The sequence below is a fragment of the Platichthys flesus genome, chromosome 6, assembly GCF_949316205.1.
Source record: "Platichthys flesus chromosome 6, fPlaFle2.1, whole genome shotgun sequence".
Taxonomy (NCBI): domain Eukaryota; kingdom Metazoa; phylum Chordata; class Actinopteri; order Pleuronectiformes; family Pleuronectidae; genus Platichthys; species Platichthys flesus.
This window is the reverse complement of record NC_084950.1, coordinates 15,900,492-15,919,469: the sequence shown is the minus strand read 5'-3', so window position 1 is coordinate 15,919,469 and position 18,978 is coordinate 15,900,492. Positions and strand designations below refer to the sequence as shown.

Here is an 18,978-nt window from a genome sequence, read left to right as displayed (position 1 = left end):
TTCAAAATCCTTCTTATCCCACAGTTCCACCATCCAAGACTCCCAGACCAGAAAATGTGTCTGGGCTGGGACCAGTAACCACAGAGCTCCATACTAGTGCTGGCGTATGCAGCCACAGGCCGTGGTGAACAGTGGTAGACGTCTCTGAATTAATACACAGAGCGACGTCCTGCCAAAGCACAGAGAATGTGAAGAGAACACCTGAAGCAATTGAGTGAATTCATGGAATAAATCCACACTGTTAAAAATGCATGATCTATCTGATATATTTTTCTTTAAAAGCTCCAAATTGCAAGGGAGGAGAAATTTTGCATGCCCGAAAAAAAATTATAATTTCTTCCTGGTGAATCAGATTTGTGGAGGAAGAGGAGGAGGAGGAGGTGGAGGAGGGGGTGCAGCGGTGGCTCCCCTGCCCTACTTTCCTCCATTCACCAGCCAGTTGTTCCTCCTGGGAAGACTGGAGGGGGAGAGTGTATGGAGGGAGTTTCAGCTACGCTTGGTCTGTCACCACAGGGCAGCAAAGGAATGGCTGCACTCAGGGTGAGGAGAGGGGGATGTGAAGGGAGAGTCAGCACACTTACTGTACATGAAGAGGGAGCGGGGGGGGGGCCAAACTGGTCCGATCATTCCTGGTTTGCTAATCGTTGTGTGTTTGCTTTCCAACGCTGCTTGGTAATGCTCGGCGGATGTTTTTCTCTCGGCGGATGTCCTGAAAGAACGGGTGAATAAAATATGTGGATAGATTGACACACATCTCCACACTTTCCTCTAAACGTCATCCTCCCTCGCACTCTCTCTAGCCTCAGGCTCCTGTCAGTGCCTGAGCTGGAAAAGGTAAAGACATCCGTAATCATTAAGGTGGAGGAATGCCTCACACTTGAGCTTGCCTACAGGTGTGTTTTTTTTTTTTAAATGCAGAGGAATGCACACAGAAACTGTTGAAGCGAACCACGGTGCAGAGCTGCCTCGACTTCTCAAAGCTTCTCCCGATTCCATATTCCACGTGTTAATTCTCAGATTTTCTTCTTTATGCCTCTTCCCACGGATTTGTCCAATTACCCCCTCTAAACAGCATCGGGGACTTGTTGCTAGGCTACAGGCAGGTAACACACACACACACCGTTACACCAGGGGTTGTTGTTAAGATGAAGGTGTTTCCAAATACAGATGAGTCAGTGCATCCCAGCCTAAAAGGAAAGTTCACCAGAAAATGAAAATAACCTCATTATCTACTCACCACTATGCCGATAGAGGGGCGCGTGAAGTGTTTGAGTCCAAAAAACACATTTCAAGGTTCAGGGGTAAACAGTGTTGCAGCCAAATCCAATACAATTAAAGTAAATAGGACCCCTTCTTCATACCTAAAAATATAACATGTCTACATACTGCTCAGGTGGTGTCATCCAAGTGTCTGCAAGCCCCGTCATTCGTATCTGAATAGAAACAGCGTCATTTACAAAAAATGCTAAGCCTAAATGTCCTTTGACATTCTCAATGGAAAACCGCACACACTCTGGCCCAGGGGCACGCGTGGGGTGCACGTTTGCATCGCTACGTCCGGTTGTGGACTTTAGGCTAAAAACACTTATGAATGTCGGGACTACCGGAGCACTTAGATGACACCACTCGAGCAGTATGGAGGCATGTTGTGTTTTCTTTCCTGAGGTTTCATTACGTCTGAAGATGGGGTAACTTTGGCTGCAACACTGTTTACCCCTGAGACTCCAAAAAGTGTTTTGTGGACTCAGACACTTCACCCAACCCCCCCCCCATCGGCATAGTGCTGCGTATATAATGAATAAATAATAATAAATAATTGTCGCCTTCCTCCACCTCTTCTTTTCCGTCAGCTTGGCTACACGTGACAGATGCAGATGAGCTTGCTCAGCCAGATGGAGATGCATCAGTTCACAGAGGAATTCATGTGAGAGCCCACACACACATTTCCAATGGTGTCTCAAGGAAAAGCATCAGGTGTGGTTAATGTTTGCCAATCACCTCGTGTGAATTACTTTTTAAAAAATCTTCACCTCGAGACACCTGCATGTTGAAGTAACGTTCCGGAAAACCGTCTTATGACTCAGACAACACAGAGGAACATTGAAGAGGGCGAGCCCGCAGTGTATGTGTGGCTCCATCAGGAGGTAAGTCTCACCAAATTTACACCCTGTCTCACAGTCTGATCCAGGGCCTGCAGTTGTAGAGGGGTGGGTGGCACAGGAAGCTGCGACGCATGGCACGTTTCCCCTGGGTGCTGGCTGATGCCCCCTGAAAGATTGAGGCTGCAAGGTTGTGTTCAACATCTCCGCGGGTGCATCTGTGTTAACGCACGCCTGTCTGTGTCTTGAGGGCGCTACGTTTATCAGAATGAAGCGAGGCTAAACACAGAGTTGGAGACAAGCTGCAGCTTTGTTTATTCGTGCAAATTAAACACAAATTCCAAAATAAATTAGTCATGAAAACAATCGTCTTTGTTTGGTAATTGATCCTCCTGCTGGGATTAACGCTCTGTTTATTTAGTCAAAGTTGTCAAATCACATTTTTGTGCAAATTACACCGTTTCCACACAGTTTGTCTTCTGGGCGTGTTTCTGATGCTCATGTTTAAATTGTATAAACGACAGTTAATACAATTAAAACTCAGGTTTATAGTGGAACACTTCATGGTGAAGCGCAGGTGGACTTAGTAACTCCCTTGAGTCATTTCAGCTGTTTATTTAAGCTGTTTTCAGACATAAACTCTAGGAAATGTCCGAGGTTTGCCTTTCACATTTGAAGAATGTAGCAGGATATTCTCCATGTCAGCCACGTTCACAACAACAGGAAAACCTCCACTATGTTTAGTTGGGGGGGGGGGTAGCAGGAGGCAGGATATAACATATAAATTCTGCGGTGGCACATGTATTTTTTTTACAGCACATTGGCCCTTATTATCAAAGCTCTTGATTCTCGTCGTCTTTCCAACTTCACATCTTCATCATCGTCTTCTTCATGTATGTCGTCTTATTTAGAGCCCTCCATTGTATGTTGGAGACGTCATCACCATTCAGCTCTATTCTTACACGTATTCTCTACAAAGTACAAAAGAAGCTGCGTAGCTGAAACAGATGTGAAATTACACCTCACGTTTACAGGAGCTCAACATTTATATATACAAAGAAAAACTTCGTAGACAAAACATCCCGTATGACATTACCACAAAATGAAATATTTAATTACTCATACTGTGCTGTGCATGTATGTATGTGTATGCATGTACAACAAAAGGGCCGACTTTGTGTGAGCTTGTGAATCGGGCCACAACTTGATAAATGAGATAGCATGTGCTATGATGCTATGTGTGTGAAATTGAAGCGCAGGCTGTGTAAATTGAATTAAATGTGTGATAAGAATGTGCACGTGAGGAACGGCGTCTTAGCGAGCATAGTCTGTCTATCAGTGTGGGTGTTTGTGTGTGAGACGTGTGTGTGTGAGATGTGTGTGTGCTTAACAGGGACACAAGAGTAAATTCCATGGCCTGCAGCATGGATGGAGGAGGAACATGCAGACTGTTGGCTACATAAGGTTTGAAATTATATTTTGGAGCGTGTAATGAGCAGCACACAGCACACAGACCTAAATTCCCCACGGTTTACATGCCTCAGTCGGAGGCTTTCACTGAAAGAAGTAACTTCTTGTTCTTGTAAAGAATCTCCCATCACCTCCTGGTAATGAACTCAAATGTCATTAATTAAAGTTTGGCAGCCCGTGTTTCAGACCCAGCTTTTGTCAAATTCCTTCTTAAGTGAGTTTAAGATCTTGAGTCACTTTTAAACATGCCCTTAAATTCCTGCTCAGTGATTCAGATCAATAAAAGGTCAAAACTCATGATGGTAAAACTCGCTTTTAAAGCTGCATCGACTGGTGCACCGCGGGAACACCGGAAACCGCATTTGTTGATCAATCACTGATTAGCCAAGAAAAACAAAAAATCCCTGAACTGAACTGCGTCAGAGTCTGAAGAAAGAGCCTTCCTCCCCAAAACCACTGATCCATGTGAGTGCTCAAAGAGCGGCAGGGGGAGGAGGCTGTTAAGTCAGCGTTTCACCTCAGCCTTCCTTTTCTCCCCGAGCCTCTCTGAAAATACCCAAGGAGCCAAAAAGAAAATACCTCACAGCTGTTCCCTCTGCAGCCGAGCCATTCCTGTGATACTTTTCTTACACACACAGGGGCCCCTGTGCGTCTGAGCCGAGCTCCCGACGGCTCTTTGAATCCAGCCTCCCTATAAGCTGGTCTCTGTCTTGTTTTAAACTTCTCTTTAATCCTAAAGTTGTCGTATAATCTCGACTTGAGCAATCCACTAAAAACTGCAGAGTGCCAATCAGAGAAGGGATGAGGGCAAACACACAAGGAGACCGGGGGGCTGGATGTATCGCGTATGCCACAGGGAATGTCAGTGTCACGACCTCAGAGGAGAAGGCAAAAAGATCAGTCTCTGGAGCGCCTATCTGGCTCTCCATCTGCAGGAGGTTCTGTGACACGAGGAGCACAGGGGGATAGGAAACACTTCAGGCCCCCCTCTCACCCCCTCTGAACCTGAAACAAAAGCACTCCTCTTGTTTTCTGGCTGTGAGAGAGGCACCCAGCATGAAAAATGAACCAGGGACAAACAACAACAATCAGCTGCCTTTCTGAGAGCTGTCGCCTATCTGACGCTGGAATCAAAAAACAAAGCCGAGCTTTCTCCAAACAAGAAAAGCTCTATGTTTTTTTTTCCTTCCACAACAGTAGTTTTACTTTGACCGCTCGCCGGGAGCAGCCATTTTGTTGCATTTGATGTGCTGCGAAACTTTTTCATGACTTTTCCCAAGAGTAATGACTGCCGCTCGTCTTATCTGTGTAAAAAGGAATTTGCCTTCCACCATGTGTTTTCTCCATAAAGAGAACTTTAATAGTGTTTCCCCACTGAGAATAATAAATAGCCAACGATTTCCACAGCTAAATTAAACCCTATATGTAAGTTAAGTCAATTAAATGGCAATTGACTCCTTTTCCATTTGCTTTTTATTTGTGTATCACATTGAAAAAAACAGGGCCAGTCAACATTAAAAATCAACATGGAAGCAGGGACTTTGTTGTGTGTTTATAACTTTTAATTCATTCTCTTTCAAGCTTAACACTGAATAAACAATGCTCAGGAACTGCAGGAATGGAGACTTGAGATGGAAAAGAGTTGCAGAAGTTACAGATGGAGGCAACAAAGCTCCATTTCCTCCATGATGTAGATGTCACAGTATGGTGCTGGAAAATGAACAATTAACAAACCGATCAGAAACTGATTTTCTAAATACATGTGGGTTTATCTGAAAGGCTTAAAATCAGACCTCGGCTCAGCTTGTTTTTTATTCTAAAACCAAAGAAAGGTTTGGACTCTGATATCTGTCAGTTAAATATAAAACTGCAAACAGCAGGAAGTTATCTCAGCTTAGCTCAAAGATTGAAAGCCCCCGCAAAGATATCGACCCACAAATCACATTAAACAACATTCAAACCTCAGGATATATCATGTCATTTAGGATGCTTGAAGGCAGAGTTTTCTATAGTTAGAGCGATAACTGTTTCATCCATCCCCCGTCTGTATGCTAAGCAAACATATCTTGCTTCTGACATGAATATGATATTGATCCCATTGCCCTAATCTCAGCAAGAAGGCTGTGGAGGTGTATTTCCCCCAAATTGTATGCTCTTTAATTATAAAACCCCATTAATGGCTCTGTGGTGTATTAAACAAATCAAGAAGGATTCATATTCTGGATTAATCAATTTCAGTCGGAGGGATTAAGCCGACACCATTCAGACACATTAACAACAAACTGATATAGACTGTATATAAAGATGACGACATGACAGCTCTCCAAAAGTGCAGCCAAAGTGTCTCCATCGCCACCTAGTGGCTGGCTGCAATATAGGTCATAAGGTCCGCCTCCCCCATGTTAGTGGATGAAACATGGACCAAATGAAAGACTCATAGTACATGTCAAATACATTTTTCTCAAAGATGGTTGCTGTCATTTTAAGTGTAGTTCTTATCACAAGGTTAACTTTACCAGTAAGTTTGGTCTTAATTAGTTATTTGATGATATAAAAATGGTGTGAAACGTCATGATGACAGCTGAGCCTGACTCCTGATTGGTCAAGAGTGTGCATTGGCAGGACCTCACTCCATCCACTTTTAGCTACTCAGCGTACTCTGGCTCGAAATTAGCAAAACTTGTATCCCGGATATTTTTGGCTTCATCTCTGGGTTGAGGGAGGAAGTGGAGACACATCGACCATCAGTCAACGAGTAAAACAAATCAATTGTGCTGCACTGAGTTTGTGATTTATTGTTGTTAAATCACTCAAGTAGGTTTTTATCTGCATTTTCCCATTTGTTTCTTAATTAGCAAGATTCTGCAAAAAACTACTGGACGGATTACAACAACACTTGATGGAAGTACATTGATCAAGGAAGAACCCATTAAATGTTGGTCAGGGGACGAACCCCTAAAGATCCGGATCTGGTGAAATTGAAGATGGTTTTATAAGCAAACTGGCATAGGTGTGCGCTTTATCTGTTTTGTGAGTGTGTGTGTGTGTGTCTGTGTGTGACTTTATGTATAACATCACGGATAATATGGGTGCCATTGATTTGTAATGGTGGCAAATAGAGAAAAATCCAAATATGCAAAAAGCTCATGCACAAAGATAGCAGACAGTGTCTTTCAGGGAATATGGTAAATCAATCAATGGACCAATCAGTCATAGGCTCTGAATTTAGATGAGTCGGTCAGCTTTTGTGTGGGTCGTTGTTTTCATACTATAGAATATATTTATTTGACAATAGAGAGGGGGGGTGTGGGGGCGTGTCTGCCCATGTCTCCGCCCTCAGCAGCAGATCTCCGCTCAGTGAGTTCACATCTCGAAGTGTTTGAATCCCAGACTCCTCTCCTCACTGCGTGTCTGTACAAACTGGGATCGCACAGCTTCCCGAGGGCTGGATTTTACTGGTGGGACGCTGCAGGGCACGCTTCACCTCCGAGGACCCACCGTCAGCCCCGATCTGCTGCGATCTGCTCCGGAGAGGCTCTTTATTCTCTGAATACTTGCTTGTGCCCAACAGATCCCCGGGTTCCTCACACAGGCTCAAGTCAACAGCTCGTCACAGCCGGAGGTCCCTGCACGGAGCTGAGCTCTGAGGTAAGAAACAGGAGAAAAGTTCAGTGTTGGAATGAAAGAGAGACACTTTGAGAACCTCTCCGTTGTTTTCCTTATCTGCCTCGTTGATCGAGCTCCATCTCGTGTTTTCTGCGCGATGCTGTTGATACAGCTCACTTTGTTTCCCCTGCAAGTTACATTTTCTCCTCAGTCCCAGCCCCAGAAACCTCCTTTACACCACGGAAGAGAGAGTAAATAGTGTATTTGTGCGATATCACATGACGAGGGTTATTGTTTTAAGTCATTTATGTAGCTGTTGCACCATGAAGACTTGAGTTTACATCAGGTCAAGTCTTTATTCCCCCTAAAGGGTTGAAAAAGACGCATGCACATATAAATTCACTGGTGATTGTAAATGTGGTTTAAAATTCGATAAGATCAATTAATCCTTTAATATTCCAACAATGGGGAAAAAACGGTAAAAAAAATACACATCAGTAAAGTATTAATAAGTATGCATGCTATATAAATTGCAAGGAAAACGTAAAAATATGAATTGAAGAGAAATAATATGTACAGTGTAAATAGTGAATATACAGTGTGACAACATATATGGTGGAATGAAATAGTAGGTTATGAGAAAGCTGACAAGCTCAATATCATGTCTCATGGACGATGTTGTCGATTCTCATTCTTTGTTGCTGCAAGTTCCATTTCTGCTCAGTCCAGCACCAGAAATCACATCATGAAAGAGAGAACAAATAATGTATTTGTACAATATGATATAATGAGTCTTATTGTTATAAGTCATTTATCGGGCTTTTGCACCATGTAGACTTGAGTTAACCTCAGGTCAAGTAAGTCTTTATTTCCCCCCTAAGGGTTGGAGAAAACGTGCACACATACAGTGGTTTAAGATAAGATAAGATGAAATAATAAAATATAAGATAAGATAAGATAATCCTTTATTAGTCTGTATCACAGCAGCAAGGCGGAGAGTCAAAAAATAGATATCAGTAAGAGTGATAACAAGTAACCATGCATTATAAATGCAAGGAATATATAAAACATGTATAAGAGTAGCAATAATATACACATTGTGATATGAAAATATACATTGTGAGATTATACAGTTGTACTGTAATCGTAGGTTATGATATGAGAAACTAGACAGCCGGGCCGATGTGTGTCAGTCTCCAAGCTGGCATCCTTCCCACGGGCTCCAGCCACAGCCCGGAGGAGGAGGAGAAGGAGGAGGAGGAGGTTGTCTGCAGAGTGTGTGTGTGTGTGTGTGTGTGGGGTCACAAGATGGATGTCTCTGACGGTGCTACCTTTGCTGTAGGGCACAAATGCACTGTCAGTCTGCATTAATCAGAGGCGTGCATCATCCAAAAACCAGCTCACCCATAATCCTCCTGTCTGATTTCAACTGGAGCAAACGTGAGAGGAGCTCCGGAGAGGAAAAAACTCAATACTTGAGACGGAGGCCGCACGCAGCCAAGCGGCTCCCTGCAAAGAGCTCAGCATGAGACTCTGCAAGTGTCCAAGCAAATTTTTAATTTGATTTGATCAGCCAAAAGTTTTCCTGGAGAACAACAGCTACAAACAGTGCAGATTCGGAGTAAAACTTAAAGTTAAGCTGCCACTCGGCTAGAAATGAGTGTGGGAGCTTGCAGCAACAGCTGGAAATCAGGTTATAATCCGATTTTGCCCAAGGACACTGGCTCCAAGGGACCCATTAACACACCGGTGTCCAGGTGAGCGTGCAGTGCTGGGCCTGCTTGCTCCGAGTTAAAGTCACAACCTCTCACTCTGGCTCTCCATCTCCCCGAGGCTGCTGCAGCCTGTCAGAAAAAAAGGAAGAGGAGAAAAGAATCATATCACGCCCCAGCAGCTCGGTCAGACTGACAAATCAGCAGATCATGATTAATGACCTCACCTACTACTACACTGCTGCATCATTTAAACACTTATTTCTCTCTTTCTCTGTGTGTGTGTGTATGTGTGTGTGTGTTTGTTCCACCCTTTTTCTATTTTCTCCTTAAACTAAACGATTGGGAGAGTTGTGGAGAGAGAGAGGCACACAAACTGAAAACAGAGGCGTGCTTGTTCACCATGTTGTGGGTGAACATTTTGCTTGTCAAAAAAAAGAAAAGTAAAAAAAAAAAGACAAAGAACCAGTAGTATTGATGCTTTGGAGCAGCTGCCAACACGAATGACTAAACTCTGCCCGAAGCCTTTCTCTCCTCGGCTTGATTCACATGAGCACTGGGAAATAGTTCAGTTGCCCAGATACAGAAGTGATGTCCGCAGGATACGAGCACAAAATGCAAACAACAGGGTTTGCAAACCAACAGTGTAATTCATACAGAGATCAAAGGTCAGCTACGATGCATTTGTGGGCGACAATTAGGAGGGAGCATGTTTTAAGTGGATTCAAATCTGCACCGAGCCAACGTGGTATTTATTCCTCCTACGGACGCAGAACACCTGGCGCGAGACTTGCCACTGGTGATCAGTGCATTCATTGTAATAGTGCCTCTGATAATGTGTTGCTCTTTAATCACACATTCTCCGTGCCAACGAAGAAATGAACAGCAAAACACATGAATAGGAGAAGAAGTGTGGGCTATAGAGAGAAGATGTGTGTGTACCTGTCTTTCTACAGTTGTGAGGACATCCGGGCTGGTTCTCACAACTTCAAAGGGCTGTTTGAGGCTTAAAACTTTACTTTATGGAAAGAATTTGGTTTAGATTAGGGTTGGGCATTTGAGTTACATCCATACTGCTATGGGGTTGTTTGAAAATGCATCGACTCTGCTCCTGATATGCTTGGCGCCCACACTACTCTGGAGCCACTCAGAAGGAGAAGTTTGAAAACGCCGGTGGCCCTGGTTTAGTTTGGAAACTGTGGGGTGTGTTTAAGTCTGGACAGACAAAAACAGATATTTGGAATCAATGGCCTTCAACACCGCATGCTGATTGGCCGATTCATCATGTTTGTATGGACAGGGACTAAAACTGGTACAGAGCCAAAAACGCCTGTGGACAGGATGATCGTTCTAAAACTTTATGGATGTAGCTTTAGTTGTGATGGTTAAGGGGCAAGGGAATGTATTCAACGAGTGTCCTCACAGCAATAGAAAGACGTGAACAAGTCTGTGTGTGTGTTCTTCCTCTCAGTTCTTGGCAGGGACAGACGAGTGTGAATTGCAGTGTATGGCAGCTCCTGCTGAGAGGAGCAGGGTGACTGACTTGCAGCCGCCTGGGCTGACAAAACGCGGCTCATTAAAAGAGCTGAAATTAATCAATCTGCGGTTCCACATGGTTGGATGTCTCTGAAACCTGTCGCTCCTCTCTCCCCCGTTTCTTGCTTTTTGGTCCCATTTTTGATCAAAGCCCCAGGTTTTTTTTCATCTTTTGATTCATCCCGCCTCACCGCAACACACACCTTCCTCCTCCCTCTTTAACCATCTCTGTGTGATCTTACCTAACCCTCTCGTCCGCCAGCGCCACCATCGCTATCGCCGCCACCATCCAGCGCCTGTATCTGTATCGATGGGTTCGGAGCAGCGAGGCAGAGAGTGGGTCATCAGTCCTCACTCGCCTTCCCCTGTATCAGCCCCAGTACGGCAGCAGCGGTCCGTAGAGAGCCCGGAACTAAATGGAGTATCTATTGGCTCAATGAGAAAATTGCTTTTTTCGATTGCTAGAGGACCCTTCATTTAATGTGTGTGATGCGGAGGCCTCAGCCAGTAATGGGTTCAGCATCTTTGTTGTCAGGAGACATGAGAAAATGAAATTTGCTTTTCAGCTGGCAGAAATAATTTACTCTCGGATAGGTGCATTTTTTTCATCAGTGGTTTACAAAGGCTTGAAGGTGTATGTTGTTCAATTTGTGTTCTCTACGTTTAGTCAGTACTGGATGTCCAAACCGTGTTATCTGATGTCTGCTGCAGACCCTTTTTTAGCTGAAGGTCATTTCATATCAAAACTCGAACATGGTTCATGTCTATGTTACGATGTTTGCATTTGATCTGTTTGTTTTCACGTTGCAATTTAGGGAGGCGATGGTCTTTTGTACGATATATATATACCTGGTGTCATCATCAACTACGTCTACTTATATCTGACTTGGTTTTTGAGATGGGCGTTGACTTTTGTAAGTAGTCAATTCGGCTGTTGTATCCAAATACATTTTTGGAGATAATAAAAGAACCACTTCACAAGTTTAATTTCAATGCCACAGTAATATCATTATGGGATCACTACCAGCTAAATGAACATTCTTGTTGTTGGAAAATTATATTGTAGAAGGCAGAGACTACTGTACAAGCAATCCTCTGTTTCTTCATCTAGTTTCCTTTTATGGTCGGATAAAATTTTGATCTGTTTGTCTGGATCGTGGTGGGAGCCACTATTCACACTTTGGTTTGGACTAAACTGAAAAATCTGACGCTCTGGACCAGACAAAATGAAAGGGAAAGTGGCCTTAATGTATTGTTAAAAGGTTCCATGCAATCATAAAACCCTTTGGCTTCCTAATAAAAAAACTATATTTTGGGTCTTTGCCATCCAAATATTGGAAACCTCTTTTCACGCCAGAGGATGTGGAAACGTTTGAGTATTGATTAAAGCAAATTGTGACAAAAACGCAGTTGAAAGTCAACAAATCAATCATGGCACATATGTAGCCTTCATTCACTCAATTGATTTCCACTTATCTTCTGCTCCGTTGAAGAGATGTAGGAGACACCAATATCCAATTTGTGTGGAGTGTAACCTTTCTCCAATGAATGCACAAAGCAAACAAATGTCATATTTCCATCTAATTTCCTTTGTTTGAGGTGTGAGTGGTTTGCGCTGGTTTCATGGGCCCTGAAAGAATGATGTTATCGGGGGGGGGGGGGGGTCATATAAGTAATATGAGTAGTTTATCATATATGTAACATATATTACAATTAAACCATTTTAATTTGTACAACCACTCAGTGTTTTCATCAGTTATAACATGAAGGCGTATTAATACTATATTGACATTTTACCAGCCCCCACTTATGATCCTTACTTGTTGATATCTGCAACCATAAACATTCTAAAGCACCTTATAAACGTTGACAGCTGTCTCTTTGTGAGTTACAAACTTTATTACCTGTTTATATACTACTTTGAAATGTGGAGTGTGGGTGTTAAAATAAAGTGTTACCTCAGACACTAAAAATACAAACCTAAGTCATAAGAGATTATTTTGTGACTCAGATAGATCCCTTTTATGAAGTATAAATTCACTTTCCTAAATGAACACGGGAGAAAATGATGCACGTTACGGTAATATGCACATTTATGAGTTTCTTTGTCCCCTGAGTGCCTCAGTATGGGCCAGGAAGCAGGGAGTGACCTCAGTGAGGGGCTGCTGGCGGCCCCAGAGCAGGAAGCTGAGAGGCCTCAGCGCGCTGATGCTTCCTTTTAATCAAGAGGAAGCAGGCTGGCTGTTTGTGCTCAACTCAAGAATTTTCTATGTGCTTATCTTGCATTCACCCCATTTCCCTCAATAGCTGCGGTGCTGATCAGGTAATGAGGTAAAAGGTATGTATTTGACAAGCTGGGCTGGAAGATAGCGGGCTCTCCACATAGGCTTGTGGCTTGGTAGGCACTTAGTCGAACGTGCGCTCAGACCTGTCTGGGGTGTTTAAATCGCATCTATCTCGAAATCCCCCTTCAGCCATCACTTCCTCTGCATAATGCTTTTCACAAACTAATAACCCGTGTCACTCAGGTGTCCATTAAAGGCTGCTGTTGAGGACGCTGGTCATTACCCAGAGCGAGCACACTCGGCAAATCCCTGCGCCTTTGCAGCAGGTTTCTTCACCACCTTGTGCTCTTTTTATCCCCAGATGTAGTCAAAGCTCCGATAGGAGCTTAGGCCGGCCAGGAGACGGGGCCTGATAGGTGTGTGACACGGGGCTAATGTGTGAAGAGATTACCTGCCTGACTTTAGAGGAACTGGAGCACAACTCTGATCCAACAAGTGCTGCTAGAGTTCAAGCGATTTCCTTCCGTAAAGAGAATATCGCAGAAAATAAAATGGCAGCATGCAGTAGAAGAGGCGTTTGTTTGCAAGAAGAACAAGCAGTTCTTTGGTTAAATTCACACAATAGTGCTGGGGTGACTCACATGTGCTCCAGTGTTGTTGGCGCACTGGGCAGGAAGAAGCTGGGTGCTAATCAAGAAGCACCGGGGAGGAAGAGCTCATTTTGTGGATGTGTTATTGTTTTCCACCATCACCGCCCAACACTGGAACTTTTTACTGTCACTAATATTTTGGGGAATATTTTAACATTTCATACATAAACACGTCATGTGAGACCTATTACTGCATTTAGTTTTTTTTTTATTGCTTAAACAAAATGACTAAATGGTTCCTGTCACAGATTCTGATTAAGACTTCATCAACACAAACAGAGGATTGTTTGCTCAATGTAAGGAGAGGATGTGTGGTGGATGAAGAGTAAAACCATTGTCTGTATTGTCAAGAGTACACACTGTGGTTTGTGTCCGTGTTAGAGCTGGTAAACTGTATGTGCCCACTTCAGGTCCAGCTTTGGACGTTTATCACTATTTGTCTGATTCACACTGCCATACAACATATTGTCGATGTCTGAGACGCGTTTATATCAAAGCTGAAAATGAATCTTTATCTTTATTTGATTAATCAAGTAAGTTGCTCCTCAGTAAAATGTCAAATCTCAACTACATCAGATTTAGCTTCCCCGCTCGTGAGGATTTGCTGCTTTTTAATCTCCTTGGTTTTGGACCATCATCTTGAGTTTCAGGAAACAGTTTTTAAATTTTAAATTGAGGAAATAACTGTCAGATTAACAATATAATCAGTCGTCATTATTAATTATTATTCAGTGTAGCTGCCAGCCTGGTTAGCATAAAAGCTCTTCTCCACCATTTTTACATAGAAACATATAACAGAACAATGATCTTGATCAAGATTCCTTTATTTTCAAAACAACTTTATATTTTATAGTCAGTGCTCTAAAACTATGACTCATCTGAAAGTCTGAACCAAGGTTCAAGTCTTTGTTTCATTGTTTTTATTTGATCCTGTTTGTTTTGGTTTCACAATGTAGTTAATGGAGCGAGCTAAAGACCTTTTTATGACAAAAGGACATCCTGTCATCATCACGTACGTGTGCTGCATCTACATACCTATACTTAAGGTTGATTGGTTTATAGAGGGGCGGGCCAATGATGTAGTTGTGTTGCTGAATCGGGGCTAGTAGTCTTCTCATTTGAGTGGAGAAAATTAATGAAGTGGTCAATTTAATTAACTTCATAGCAACTGTATAATCATTATGGTATCACTACCAGCATCATGAACTGCAGGCGCAGTACTCAACACCAGTCTGGATTCTCCAAATCAACATCCCTGTCGTTCAAATGTCAGAGACCAGTACGGCTTCTGCTTCCTGTTTCTCTTTTATTGTTTAATGATGTCTCAACCTACTGCAATTGGTCTGAAAGTCTGTATTATCCCAGTTAGTGTTATAAAGCTGTAATTAAACCAAACAATGGTTCAGTTGGATCCGTGCTCAGACCACCTCTTTTCATTGCAGTACATTTTGATCCATTGGTCTGGGATCGTGTAACAAGGCCCATTTAACACATGTTAATTTGGTTCAGACTGAGCTGAAGTGTCCAAAGGTCTGGACCAAACAGGGTAGATGTGAAAGTGCCCAAAGACTAAATTACCTAAAACCCAGTTTGACATCTCTAATCTGCAGTTAGTAACTTGTCTGCAAATTTACTTGATAAAATCTCAGATAAGATAACATGAGTATATTTATCTGTTTGACTATTGTTTACATTTTGCAGAAGTATTCATCAAAACATTCTCCACTTATGAGGAGAAACACTCCAGGAGTATAAAACCATTCCTCTGTTCCACTGATCCGTTGTTCTTTGGCTGTTTTTCTGGGATGGTACTGGGATCTGTTTTTACAGCCTCTCCCTGTGACTCATTGGGCCTAATGCTTCTCCCGCCTCCTGACCCGAGCTTTTTCCTGATAGACTGGGACTCTCCCATGCTTCTGGTCTTCCTCTTTTTCACTTGCCCCAACCACGACTGTGTCCCATCTCTCCTCTGCTCCACCGCTCTTTTCCTACTCTACTCCCCGGTTCTTCTCCTTTACTGCTACTGCTCTTTCCATCCAAGTTTGTGGAATAAGAGAACGCAGCTTTACAAGAAAACCCTCATTAGTCATCTGGGTCTTTTTTTATAATGTGCCCTATTTTACTCCGTACTTAGCTCTGCAGTTTTTATTTCCTCTGCCCGAGGGGGATCCGAGCCCCCGTAAATATCCTGTTTATTTTTAATCACTGACGATGGGCAACGCAGTGTAATGCGATGTAACAATTGTCAGTGGGAAAAACAAACAGTCGCTCTCACCACAAATTGATTTGGTAATTATGAGGGCACGAAAGACTGTATAGTATATGGACAGTAGGTTGTTAATGATGACCCAGATAATTAGCCTCTAATAATATATAATTAATTTCAAACAAATTAAATACATGTTTGCTCATTAACTCACATTTAGACGATGGTGATGAGCCTTAGTCGGTGGTGGGGTTCCATCAGACTGACGGATACAGGGAGGGCTGCTGGTCGGTAAATATGATGTAGTCCCGTCTCCTGTCCCGGCCTCGCCGGCGTGGTTGAATTACAGAGTATCTCTAAGAGATTTATTTTTAGCCTGATTTGGGTTTGCGTCCCAATCTGCTGTCTGCAGTCGGTGATAACCATACAACCACAAATACACAAACACTTATGTACGCGTACAGCCCTCCCACACACACCCTGCAGCCCGGCTGCTGCTGGCAACAGGGGATTGGGTTGTTTTATATTTACTGTATATGAATCTCGTATCGGCTGGAATGTAGGCTAAACATTTTTAGTCGACTCGTAAACATGGCATAGAAAACCATTAACTAAGCAGAGATTTCTTTATTTCAACTTAGAAGAGAATGTTGTAGTAGACGCAACTGGGCTAATGTGATTCTTCTTCTTCCCGTGTTGTCATGCGCATACGTATTTAAAATATATTCAGCCAGTAGGAGGATGGGTACTTTTTCCATAGCTGCAGACTTTTTCTTTACCGCTCGACCGGCTGCTGTTTGCCGTCTTTTGAAGCCCACACACCTTGTCCACAGCTCTGCTCCCTGCTGCTCCTGTGGGACAACAACAAACCGTTAGCATCCCTCCCACAGGGCTGGATTCTCCACACATGCCTTCGACACACGCTCCTTGTCAGCCTCCACAGCATCAGGGGGACAGATCAGTGTTTGATTAAAAAGAGGAAAATAGAAATCCACAGCGGGTTCCAGCCTCTACCTGGGGAAACTTGGGGGAAGGGCCGAGCTAATGATCTCTCTCCTGCCAGGATCACAAGCCTCTGTGAGAGATGCTGGTGATGGCTAAACATCTTTAGATATTATACACCAGTAGGTGTTTTATAATGCAGGCCTGAAAACATATGTCACATGACCACTTGCATACAAAGGGAATGCACATGGAGGTATAAATAGGAAAGCATGCCCGTGAAACAGGAATTCTCGCAAATGCTCAAAACATTTCTTGTTTGCTATGTATTTAAACATAGTAAAATGCACAATTCAACTGCATTCAACTAGTATTTTATTCCAAAAGAGGGTCATGTGACAGGAGCCTGACGAATCAGCAAAGGCGTCATAGTGACTGAAAAGACCCAATCAGCAACAACCCGAGTGTCTACGTCGTCTAATCTTTCAAACTGAAATGGGGTCGGACGCGTTTTCTTTTTTCACAGCTTTAGTTGCTGGAAATCGACGTAGTAAAAATAGTAGAATGGCTGTAGTAGTACAAACTGAGTTTATTTATGTCACCTGAGGTTTTTAAAGTCCTCCGGTGTTTCTCCTGTTGTCGTCCTGTTTATTGGCCCCACTCACGCCGTAATGGGTCATGATGTGGTTGGAAGCTGAAGCACTAAAGGGTGCTGGACTGTGGCTCACAGCGCTGCAATAAAGCCATTTGAGGTCATTCAAGCGACCTAACATCCTTCAGCACTCCAGCCCAGTTTCTGTGAAGATTTCAGTTACGCTCGATGGTTTAATGATAAATTTACTTGTCGGAAACGGCCTCTGCATGTCCGACTAAATAATTGGCTTTTAACAGCACATCAAATGTACATGTTGTAGATGGTTACTCCGAGTCCTGGCGGGGGAAAACAATTAGCCGGCAAAGACCGAGCGCCACTGTGTCTCATGATTTTTTGATGCGGCTCTATGAAATTTTTAGCCCACTGCCACTTTAAAAGCGTGCTTCTCGAGACAGCAACTCATGGGTCACTGCACTAAAACTCGGCCTCCGTCCTTTGGGCAAACAGTTGGTCAATACCAGGCGACGTGTTGTGGCCACAAGCCTCCATTACTGGGAAAGGGAATGTGGCGCATTTGATAAAGGATAAACGTCTGCATGGAATATGGTTTTCTGTGGAGTGAATAATGGAAATAGTCATATCTTCTTTTTGAGTTAAAGAGCTTTTTTTTGTTCACAGCAAAAAATATTTTCTAATAGTGATTAGGATAAACACACCGTGAAGCATAATTCATTTTGTCCCTAATCTTTACCTCCCCGCTTCTCCGTCCCTTTGAAGCTTAGGGGAAAAGGAGAATCCACTGCACACGGAGAGCGAGCGACTGTTCAACCATTTATAGGATGTTAGATATTTTTATGAAAATGTATTTCAGGAGAAACGTTTCAGAATCCAGGGATCACCTTTGCATGTGTTTTTCAGAGATAGCACAGACCCAGCAGGTGTTTGCCAGTGTGGGGCTGCAGTGTTCAATGATTTAAATGTAAAAAAAAAAAGAGAACAGTCGCTCGGAGGGATTTTATTTCTTTGATGGCTTCCCTCTGATTTGTTACCCGTCCCACAACAAGACAACACCACAGTTCAAGCAAATTCGAACCCAACGCTGACCACCTGAGTGTGATGCTCCAAACTGAAGTTGTTAAGCCCAATAGAGACAACTCAGCCATTTCTCCAGGAGTTTGCACCCTGAACAAAACCCCGGGCCCAGATCATCTTTCCCGATAACGCTTGGCAGGAGCGAGATCCCAGGAGAAAACGCTTCGAAAAAACCAGTGCTGAAGCCAAAGCAATTTTGTGGATCTCTCTGAAAGTCCCTGGACGTGTAGAGGTTATTTTGGCTTCATCTGTCAAACCATAGAGTAAAAACAGCAAAAAAACAGTCATCCAAGTGGTGGCTCCAAACTGGTGCTTTAACTGGACAAATGACGAGTCGGGATCTGACACAGATAAAACAGCTTTTGGATGACATGATCTCATTTGATCTAGCCGCATAAAAATGATGCATAAGAAACGTTGGAGGAGGAGAAAGCCAATGATGTGAGCAATTACCAAAACCACTACTGCTTATCTCTGCAGGCAGTTTGGAATTGGACAAGCTGTGTTTTTTTGCTTTGTGTAATAGGGAGCAGATGTTCAACCTTTTCAAACTCCAAACATCTCTGGGTAAGCTTTCCATAGATCTGCCACGTCTCGAGTAAACCCGCCCCCACCTCAGCCAGCTCACCCACCCCTGATAATCCAGTCTGTACTGTGAACTTTCAACCCCCCCCCCCCTCCCGTTTAAATATTTGGCTGCCGCTGTGTGTGTGTGTGTGTGTGTATATTTATTCTTGTTGCTTTTGGCCCGAACCGACGCAAAGTTGTGTTTCCAAGAAGCTTGA

General features: G+C 43.2%; 1 protein-coding gene across 1 annotated transcript in view; it reads left to right on the top strand.

The window, feature by feature from the left end:
* The first annotated feature begins 6,941 nt into the window (after positions 1-6,941).
* The window catches only part of tspan18b (tetraspanin 18b), a 38,545-nt gene continuing 26,508 nt past the window's right edge, over positions 6,942-18,978 (top strand). The window contains exon 1 of the mRNA XM_062390747.1: positions 6,942-7,217. The gene's annotated coding sequence lies outside the window, so the exon portion shown is untranslated. The remainder of the gene's footprint in view (positions 7,218-18,978) is intronic.